This window comes from Lotus japonicus, chromosome 6 (genome assembly GCF_012489685.1).
Source record: "Lotus japonicus ecotype B-129 chromosome 6, LjGifu_v1.2".
In the NCBI taxonomy this organism is placed as follows: Eukaryota; Viridiplantae; Streptophyta; class Magnoliopsida; order Fabales; family Fabaceae; genus Lotus; species Lotus japonicus.
Window position 1 is genome coordinate 28,909,292 of NC_080046.1, and position 8,989 is coordinate 28,918,280.

Here is an 8,989-nt window from a genome sequence, read left to right on the forward strand (position 1 = left end):
CGATAATTTGATGTTCTTGAGCAGCCGCATCTAACAGCTTCCGACAATCGCGGGACCCTCCAAAAATTCGAAACTTCACAAAATTTCTTTTTCAAAGTTGTAGCTCGTTACGTTAGCTCCGCGAGGCCTCAATCAGACTGAAATTTCGCGACTTGTAGCCTGAGGTGTGATCCTTTCATTGCAGACTGTGTCGATAATTTGATGTTCTTGAGCGGCAGCATCTCACAGCTCCTGACAATCGCGGGACCTTCCAAAAAGTCGAAACTTCACAAAAGTTCTTTTTCAAAGTTGTAGCTCGTTACGTTAGCTCCGCGAGGCCTCAATCAGACTGAAATTTCGCGACTTGTAGCCTGAGGTGTGATCCTTTCATCGCAGACTGTGTCGATAATTTGATGTTCTTGAGCGGCGGCATCTCACAGCTTCCGACAATCGCGGGACCCTCCAAAAAGTTGAAACTTCACAAAAGTTCTATTTCAAAGTGGTAGCTCGTTACGTTAGCTCCGCGAGGCCTCAATCAGACTGAAATTTCGCGACTTGTAGCCTGTGGTGAGATCCTTTCATTGCAGATTGTGTCGAGAATTTGATGTTCTTGAGCGGCGGCATCTCACAGCTTCCGACAATCGCGGGACCCTCCAAAAAGTCAAAACTTCACAAAAGTTCTTTTTCAAAGTTGTAGCTCGTTACGTTAGCTCCGCGAGGCCTTAATCAGACTGAAATTTCGCGACTTGTAGCCTGAGGTGTGATCCTTTCATTGCAGACTGTGTCGATAATTTGATGTTCTTGAGCGGCCGCATCTCACAGCTTCCGACAATCGCGGGACCCGTCAAAAACTCGAAACTTCACAAAAGTTCTTTTTCAAAGTTTTAACTCGTTACGTTAGCTCCGCGAGGCCTCAATAAGACTGAAATTTCGCGACTTGTAGCCTGAGGTGTGATCCTTTAATCGCAGACTGTGTCGAGAATTTGATGTTCTTGAGAGGCGGCATCTCACAGCTTCCGACAATCGCGGGACCGTCCTAAAAGTTGAATCTTCACAAAAGTTCTTTTTCAAAGTTGTAGCACGTTAAGTTAGCTCCGCGTGTCCTCAATCAGACTGAAATTTCGCGACTTGTAGCCTGAGGTGTGATCCTTTCATCGCAGACTGTGTCGATAATTTGATGTTCTTGAGCGGCCGCATCTAACAGCTTCCGACAATCGCGGGACCGTCCAAAAAGTCGAAACTTCACAAAAGTTCTGTTTCAAAGTTGTAGCTCGTTAAGTTAGCTCCGCGAGGCCTCAATCAGACTGAAAATTCGCGACTTGTAGCCTGAGGTGTGATCCTTTCATCGCAGACTGTGTCAAGAATTTGGTGTTCTTGAGCGGCGGCAGCTCACAGCTTCCGACAATCGCGGGACCTTCCAAAAAGTTGAAACTTAACAAAAATTCTTTTTCAAAGTGGTAGCTCGTTACGTTAGCTCCGCGAGGCCTCAATCAGACTGAAATTTCGCGACTTGTAGCCTGAGCTGTGATCCTTTTATCGCAGACTGTGTCGATAATTTGATGTTCTTGAGCGGCGGCATCTCACTGCTTCCGACAATCGCGGGACCCTCCAAAAAGTTGAAACTTCACAAAAGTTCTTTTTCAAAGTGGTAGCTCGTAACGTTAGCTCCGCGAGGCCTCAATCAGACTGATATTTCGCGACTTGTAGCCTGAGGTGAGATCCTTTCATTGCAGACTGTGTCGATAATTTGATGTTCTTTAGCGGCCGCATCTAACAGCTTCCGACAATCGCGGGATCGTCCAAATACTCGAAACTTCACAAAAGTTTTTTTTCAAAGTTGTAGCTCGTTACGTTAGCTCCGTGAGGCCTCAATCAGTATGAAATTTCGCGACTTGTAGCCTGAGGTTTGATCCATTCATTGCAGAGTGTGTCGAGAATTTGATGTTCTTGAGCGGCGGCATCTCACAGCTTCCGACAATCGCGGGACCCACCAAAAAGTCGAAACTTCACAAAAGTTCTCTTTCAAAGTTGTTTGCTCGTCACGTTAGCTCCGTGAGGCCTCAATCAGACTTAAATTTCACGACTTGTAGCCTGAGGTGTGACCCTTTCATCGCAGACTGTGTCGATAATTTGATGTTCTTGAGCGGCCGCATCTAACAGCTTCCGACAATCGCGGGACCCTCCAAAAAGTTGAAACTTCACAAAAGTTCTTTTTCAAAGTTGTAGCTCGTTACGTTAGCTCCGCGAGGCCTCAATCTGACTGAAATTTCGCGACTTGTAGCCTGAGGTGTGATCCTTTCATTGCAGACTGTGTCGAGAATTTGATGTTCTTGAGCGGCGGCATCTCACAGCTTCCGACAACCGCGGGACCCTCCAAAAAGTCGAATCTTCACAAAAGTTCTCTTTCAAAGTTGTAGCTCGTTACGTTAGCTCCGCGAGGCCTCAATCAGACTGAAATTTCGCAACTTGTAGCCTGAGGTGTGATCCTTTCATCGCAGACTGTGTCGATAATTTGATGTTCTTGAGCAGCCGCATCTAACAGCTTCCGACAATCGCGGGACCCTCCAAAAATTCGAAACTTCACAAAATTTCTTTTTCAAAGTTGTAGCTCGTTACGTTAGCTCCGCGAGGCCTCAATCAGACTGAAATTTCGCGACTTGTAGCCTGAGGTGTGATCCTTTCATTGCAGACTGTGTCGATAATTTGATGTTCTTGAGCGGCAGCATCTCACAGCTTCCGACAATCGCGGGACCTTCCAAAAAGTCGAAACTTCACAAAAGTTCTTTTTCAAAGTTGTAGCTCGTTACGTTAGCTCCGCGAGGCCTCAATCAGACTGAAATTTCGCGACTTGTAGCCTGAGGTGTGATCCTTTCATCGCAGACTGTGTCGATAATTTGATGTTCTTGAGCGGCGGCATCTCACAGCTTCCGACAATCGCGGGACCCTCCAAAATGTTGAAACTTCACAAAAGTTCTTTTTCAAAGTGGTAGCTCGTTACGTTAGCTCCGCGAGGCCTCAATCAGACTGAAATTTCGCGACTTGTAGCCTGAGGTGTGATCCTTTCATCGCAGACTGTGTCGATAATTTGATGTTCTTGAGCGGCCGCATCTAACAGCTTCCGACAATCGCGGGACCCTCCAAAAATTCGAAACTTCACAAAATTTCTTTTTCAAAGTTGTAGCTCGTTACGTTAGCTGCGCGAGGCCTCAATCAGACTGAAATTTCGGGACTTGTAGCCTGAGGTGTGATCCTTTCATTGCAGACTGTGTCGATAATTTGATATTCTTGAGCGGCAGCATCTCACAACTTCCGACAATCGCGGGACCTTCCAAAAAGTCGAAACTTCACAAAAGTTCTTTTTCAAAGTTGTAGCTCGTTACATTAGCTCCGCGAGGCCTCAATCAGACTTAAATTTCGCGACTTGTAGCCTGAGGTGTGATCCTTTCATCGCAGACTGTGTCGATAATTTGATGTTCTTGAGCGGCGGCATCTCACAGCTCTCGACAATCGCGGGACCCTCCAAAAAGTTGAAACTTCACAAAAAATCTTTTTCAAAGTGGTAGCTCGTTACGTTAGCTCCGCGAGGCCTCAATCAGACTGAAATTTCGCGACTTGTAGCCTGAGGTGTGATCCTTTCATCGCAGACTGTGTCGATAATTTGATGTTCTTGAGCGGCGGCATCTCACAGCTTCCGACAATCGCGGGACCCTCCAAAAAGTTGAAACTTCACAAAAGTTCTTTTTCAAAGTTGTAGCTCGTTACGTTAGCTCCGCGAGGCCTCAATCAGACTGAAATTTCGCGACTTGTAGCCTGAGGTGTGATCCTTTCATTGCAGACTGTGTCGAGAATTTGATGTTCTTGAGCGGCGGCATCTCACAGCTTCCGACAACCGCGGGACCCTCCAAAAAGTTGAATCTTCACAAAAGTTCTCTTTCAAAGTTGTAGCTCGTTACGTTAGCTCCGCGAGGCCTTAATCAGACTGAAATTTCGCGACTTGTAGCCTGAGGGGTGATCCTTTCATCGCAAACTGTGTCGAGAATTTGATGTTCTTGAGCGGCGGCATCTCACAGCTTCCGACAATCGCGGGACCCTCCAAAAAGTAGAAACTTCACAAAAGTTCTTTTTCAAAGTTGTAGCTCGTTACGTTAGCTCCGCGAGGCCTCAATCAGACTGAAATTTCGCGACTTGTAGCCTGAGGTGTGATCCTTTCATTGCAGACTGTGTCGAGAATTTGATGTTCTTGAGCGGCGGCATCTCACAGCTTCCGACAACCGCGGGACCCTCCAAAAAGTTGAATCTTCACAAAAGTTCTCTTTCAAAGTTGTAGCTCGTTACGTTAGCTCCGCGAGGCCTTAATCAGACTGAAATTTCGCGACTTGTAGCCTGAGGGGTGATCCTTTCATCGCAAACTGTGTCGAGAATTTGATGTTCTTGAGCGGCGGCATCTCACAGCTTCCGACAATCGCGGGACCCTCCAAAAAGTAGAAACTTCACAAAAGTTCTCTTTCAAAGTTGTAGCTCGTTACGGTAGCTCCGCGAGGCCTCAATCAGACTGAAATTTCGCGACTTCTAGCCTGAGGTGTGATCCTTTCATCGCAGACTGTGTCGATAATTTGATGTTCTTGAGCAGCCGCATCTAACAGCTTCCGACAATCGCGGGACCCTCCAAAAATTAGAAACTTCACAAAATTTCTTTTTCAAAGTTGTAGCTCGTTACGTTAGCTCCGCGAGGCCTCAATCAGACTGAAATTTCGCGACTTGTAGCCTGAGGTGTGATCCTTTCATTGCAGACTGTGTCGATAATTTGATGTTCTTGAGCGGCAGCATCTCACAGCTCCTGACAATCGCGGGACCTTCCAAAAAGTCGAAACTTCACAAAATTTCTTTTTCAAAGTGGTAGCTCATTACGTTAGCTCCGCGAGGCCTCAATCAGACTGAAATTTCGCGACTTGTAGCCTGAGGTGTGATCCTTTCATCGCAGACTGTGTCGATAATTTGATGTTCTTGAGCGGCGGCATCTCACAGCTTCCGACAATCGCGGGACCCTCCAAAAAGTTGAAACTTCACAAAAGTTCTTTTTCAAAGTGGTAGCTCGTTACGTTAGCTCCGCGAGGCCTCAATCAGACTGAAATTTCGCGACTTGTAGCCTGAGGTGAGATCCTTTCATTGCAGATTGTGTCGAGAATTTGATGTTCTTGAGCGGCGGCAGCTCACAGCTTCCGACAATCGCGGGACCCTCCAAAAAGTCAAAACTTCACAAAAGTTCTTTTTCAAAGTTGTAGCTCGTTACGTTAGCTCCGCGAGGCCTTAATCAGACTGAAATTTCGCGACTTGTAGCCTGAGGTGTGATCCTTTCATTGCAGACTGTGTCGATAATTTGATGTTCTTGAGCGGCCGCATCTCACAGCTTCCGACAATCGCGGGACCCTTCAAAAACTCGAAACTTCACAAAAGTTCTTTTTCAAAGTTTTAACTCGTTACGTTAGCTCCGCGAGGCCTCAATAAGACTGAAATTTCGCGACTTGTAGCCTGAGGTGTGATCCTTAAATCGCAGACTGTGTCGAGAATTTGATGTTCTTGAGAGGCGGCATCTCACAGCTTCCGACAATCGCGGGACCGTCCTAAAAGTTGAATCTTCACAAAAGTTCTTTTTCAAAGTTGTAGCACGTTAAGTTAGCTCCGCGTGTCCTCAATCAGACTGAAATTTCGCGACTTGTAGCCTGAGGTGTGATCCTTTCATCGCAGACTGTGTCGAGAAATTGATGTTCTTGAGCGGCGGCATCTCACAGCTTCCGACAATCGCGGGACCCTCCAAAAAGTCGAAACTTCACAAAAGTTCTTTTTCAAAGTTGTAGCTCGTTACGTTAGCTCCGCGAGGCCTTAATCAGACTGAAATTTCGCGACTTGTAGCCTGAGGTGTGATCCTTTCATTGCAGACTGTGTCGATAATTTGATGTTCTTGAGCGGCCGCATCTCACAGCTTCCGACAATCGCGGGACCCTTCAAAAACTCGAAACTTCACAAAAGTTCTTTTTCAAAGTTTTAACTCGTTACGTTAGCTCCGCGAGGCCTCAATAAGACTGAAATTTCGCGACTTGTAGCCTGAGGTGTGATCCTTTAATCGCAGACTGTGTCGAGAATTTGATGTTCTTGAGAGGCGGCATCTCACAGCTTCCGACAATCGCGGGACCGTCCTAAAAGTTGAATCTTCACAAAAGTTCTTTTTCAAAGTTGTAGCACGTTAAGTTAGCTCCGCGTGTCCTCAATCAGACTGAAATTTCGCGACTTGTAGCCTGAGGTGTGATCCTTTCATCGCAGACTGTGTCGAGAAATTGATGTTCTTGAGCGGAAGCATCTCACAGCTTCCGACAATCGCGGGACCCTCCAAAAAGTCGAAACTTCACAAAAGTTCTTTTTCAAAGTTGTAGCTCGTTACGTTAGCTCCGCGAGGCCTTAATCAGACTGATATTTCGCGACTTGTAGCCTGAGGTGTGATCCTTTCATTGCAGACTGTGTCGATAATTTGATGTTCTTGAGCGGCCGCATCTCACAGCTTCCGACAATCGCGGGACCCTTCAAAAACTCGAAACTTCACAAAAGTTCTTTTTCATAGTTTTAACTCGTTACGTTAGCTCCGCGAGGCCTCAATAAGTTGAAATTTCGCGACTTGTAGCCTGAGGTGTGATCCTTTAATCGCAGACTGTGTCGAGAATTTGATGTTCTTGAGAGGCGGCATCTCACAGCTTCCGACAATCGCGGGACCGTCCTAAAAGTTGAATCTTTACAAAAGTTCTTTTTCAAAGTTGTAGCACGTTAAGTTAGCTCCGCGTGTCCTCAATCAGACTGAAATTTCGCGACTTGTAGCCTGAGGTGTGATCCTTTCATCGCAGACTGTGTCGAGAAATTGATGTTCTTGAGCGGCGGCATCTCACAGCTTCCGACAATCGCGGGACCCTCCAAAAAGTCGAAACTTCACAAAAGTTCTTTTTCAAAGTTGTAGCTCGTTACGTTAGCTCCGCGAGGCCTTAATCAGACTGAAATTTCGCGACTTGTAGCCTGAGGTGTGATCCTTTCATTGCAGACTGTGTCGATAATTTGATGTTCTTGAGCGGCCGCATCTCACAGCTTCCGAAAATCGCGGGACCCTTCAAAAACTCGAAACTTCACAAAAGTTCTTTTTCAAAGTTTTAACTCGTTACGTTAGCTCCGCGAGGCCTCAATAAGACTGAAATTTCGCGACTTGTAGCCTGAGGTGTGATCCTTTAATCGCAGACTGTGTCGAGAATTTGATGTTCTTGAGAGGCGGCATCTCACAGCTTCCGACAATCGCGGGACCGTCCTAAAAGTTGAATCTTCACAAAAGTTCTTTTTCAAAGTTGTAGCACGTTAAGTTAGCTCCGCGTGTCCTCAATCAGACTGAAATTTCGCGACTTGTAGCCTGAGGTGTGATCCTTTCATCGGAGACTGTGTCGAGAAATTGATGTTCTTGAGCGGCGGCATCTCACAGCTTCCGACAATCGCGGGACCCTCCAAAAAGTCGAAACTTCACAAAAGTTCTTTTTCAAAGTTTTAGCTCGTTACGTTAGCTCCGCGAGGCCTCAATCAGACTGAAATTTCGCGACTTGTAGCCTGAGGTGTGATCCTTTCATTGCAGACTGTGTCGATAATTTGATGTTCTTGAGCGGCCGCATCTCACAGCTTCTGACAATCGCGGGACCCTTCAAAACTCGAAACTTCACAAAAGTTCTTTTTCAAAGTTTTAGCTCGTTACGTTAGCTCCGCGAGGCCTCAATAAGACTGAAATTTCGCGACTTGTAGCCTGAGGTGTGATCCTTTAATCGCAGACTGTGTCGAGAATTTGATGTTCTTGAGAGGCGGCATCTCACAGCTTCCGACAATCGCGGGACCGTCCTAAAAGTTGAATCTTCACAAAAGTTCTTTTTCAAAGTTGTAGCACGTTAGTTAGCTCCGCGTGTCCTCAATCAGACTGAAATTTCGCGACTTGTAGCCTGAGGTGTGATCCTTTCATCGCAGACTGTGTCGAGAAATTGATGTTCTTGAGCGGCGGCATCTCACAGCTTCGACAATCGCGGGACCCTCCAAAAAGTCGAAACTTCACAAAAGTTCTTTTTCAAAGTTGTAGCTCGTTACGTTAGCTCCGCGAGGCCTCAATCAGACTGAAATTTTGCGACTTGTAGCCTGAGGTGTGATCCTTTCATTGCAGATTGTGTCGATATTTGATGTTCTTGAGCGGCCGCATCTAACAGCTTCCGACAATCGCGGACCCTCCAAAACTCGAAACTTCACAAAAGTTCTTTTTCAAAGTTTTAGCTCGTTACGTTAGCTCCGCGAGGCCTCAATCAGACTAAAATTTCGCGACTTGTAGCCTGAGGTGTGATCCTTTCATTGCAGACTGTGTCGATAATTTGATGTTCTTGAGCGGCCGCCTCTAACAGCTTCCGACAATCGCGGGACCGTCCTAAAAGTTGAATCTTCACAAAAGTTCTGTTTCAAAGTTGTAGCACGTTAAGTTAGCTCCGCGTGTCCTCAATCAGACTGAAATTTCGCGACTTGTAGCCTGAGGTGTGATCCTTTCATTGGAGACTGTGTCGAGAAATTTGTTCTTGAGCGCGGCATCTCACAGCTTCCGACAATCGCGGGACCCTCCAAAAGTCGAAACTTCACAAAAGTTCTTTTCAAAGTTTTAGCTCGTTACGTTAGCTCCGCGAGGCCTCAATCAGACTGAAATTTCGCGACTTGTAGCCTGAGGTGTGATCCTTTCATTGCAGACTGTGTCGATAATTTGATGTTCTTGAGCGGCAGCATCTCACAGCTTCCGACAATCGCGGGACCCTCCAAAAAGTCGAAACTTCACAAAAGTTCTTTTTCAAAGTTGTAGCTCGTTACGTTAGCTCCGCGAGGCCTCAATCAGACTGAAATTTCGCGACTTGTAGCCTGAGGTGTGATCCTTCATCGCAGACTGTGTCGAGAATTTGATGTTCTTGAGCGG